The following is a 2,144-nucleotide window of genomic DNA, read 5'->3' on the forward strand; positions in this document are numbered from 1 at the left end:
CACACACACACACACACACACACTTCCCCCACATTCCATCCTCAAAGTGCGACATGTTCACTAGCTCTGTGGGAACGTTTGGGAGGGTTTGGGATATTTGAGGGTGTTGCTGCAGTTGGGAAGGGGAGCAGTGAAGGGAGTGAAGCGGAGGGAAGGGGGCGAGTCTGTCCTGTTTCGGAGCGTTTCGGAGCGCAGCCGTGGGATTTAATAGCTTCCTCTCTGAGTAAATCTACAGCAGCTCTCTTCCTGCCCTGACGTCCCAGTCTGAAACAGGATAAAACCTTCGGCCTTTGTTTATACTCACCGCCATGCAAACACACACACACACAAACACACACACACACACACACACACACACACACACACAATACTTTATATACTGTAAAAATGGCTGTTTACACTAAACACACTGTCAGAATTGAGTGTTTTACTCCTTTCAGTGTGATTGTCATGAAGTTGATGGAGACGTTGCTATATATATATATATATATCTTTAAAATATCTATTAATATTTATTAATAATATTTATTCAATATATTTAAATATTTAAGATATTTCTCAAACTACTAAAAATAGCTTTTATTGATTCAAAGTAATAATGTATATTTAAAATCTAAAAAAGATAAAGAATTTAGTGTTTATTTAATCAATATAATAATGCATATTTAAAATATCTCTAAAACTAATACAAATTACATATATGTCTTTAAAATGAAAATTGTTTTTAATTATTTTAAATATCTCTAAAACCATTAAGAATGTTTTTTTTTATTTATTCAAAAAATAATGTATAGTTATAATATTTCTAAAAACTAATAAAAATAGCTTTTATTGATTTAAAGTAATAATGTATATTTAAAATATTAAAACAACTTTTGGCGTTTATTTAATCAATATAATAATGTATATTTAAAATATCTTTACTTATTAAAATAATGTATATTCAAAATATTTCTAAAATGAATAAAAATAGCTTTTATTGATTCAAAGTAATAATATAATATATATAAAAATATCATAAAAAACCATAAAGAATGAATCTTTTATTTATTCAAAATAATAATGTACCATTAAAATATTTCTACAAATATAAGATACAGCTTTTCATATTCATTTAAAATAATATTGTATCTTTAAAATATCAAACTGTGAAGATTGTTCTTTAATGTCTTAACAATAAAACGTATCTAATTGTCTCTTAAAATATCTCTACAACTGCAACAAATGTACTGTTATATCTTGAAAATGAGGCTGTATCTTTAAATATTTTTAATAACTATTTAAAAATTGTTCTTTTATTTCTTATAAAATAACATTAACTATTTATTTATTCATTATTCATTTAAAATGTTTATATTCCTTCAAAATAATGTACCTGTGAAATATGCTTTGCATGTATCAGAGGTGACCTGTGTTAAGTCATTGCCCTTCTAGTGTCGAGAGCTGCGGACAGGTGGGTTAACCAAACAGAGAGAAAAAGGGGAAAAATTGACAAACAAATTATATTAAAAAATGTAAAACAAATTCATTAGAAACAGATTTTAATGAGCTGACAAATTTTTATTTTATTCTAGCAGAGAAGTTTGAAAGTCTGGGTTGGGGACGAGGCCGAAGTAACAAAGTGCTGATGTTTAAAACATTACAAAAAAATGAAAATCTGTGATTTTGGTGGATATGTTTTTAATAAATAATATCATAAATAATATTTTTAATATCAAAGTTATTCATTTTGTATTTGTAAGTATTTCTAACATGAACTTATGACCTGGGGGCATAAAATGGCATTATGCATGGAGCTAATAGGTTCAGGTCTAGCTGCTCCAGAGGGGACTAGACAAGCTGTGTGTGTGCATTTGCACATCTGTGTCAGCAATGGTTGCTGATACACCACTACTACTACTACTACTACTACTACTACTGCTGCTGCTGCTGCTGCTCCCAGTTAAGTAGTAGTATAGCTGTGCTTCCCAGTTCCAGCCCTGTGTTTGGGTCTCCTCCTGTCCTCCAGCAGTCTCCACCCCTGCTCCATCCACAGCACAACAAAGTATTAAATTCCAGACCCCACCCAGCAGAGTCTGACTGGGCTGGGGGCGGGGCTCACCCTGCCCCTCCTTCCACTACTACTGCTCCTGCCTGCAGTCACG

The sequence above is a fragment of the Salminus brasiliensis genome, chromosome 12, assembly GCF_030463535.1.
Source record: "Salminus brasiliensis chromosome 12, fSalBra1.hap2, whole genome shotgun sequence".
NCBI classification, from domain to species: domain Eukaryota; kingdom Metazoa; phylum Chordata; class Actinopteri; order Characiformes; family Bryconidae; genus Salminus; species Salminus brasiliensis.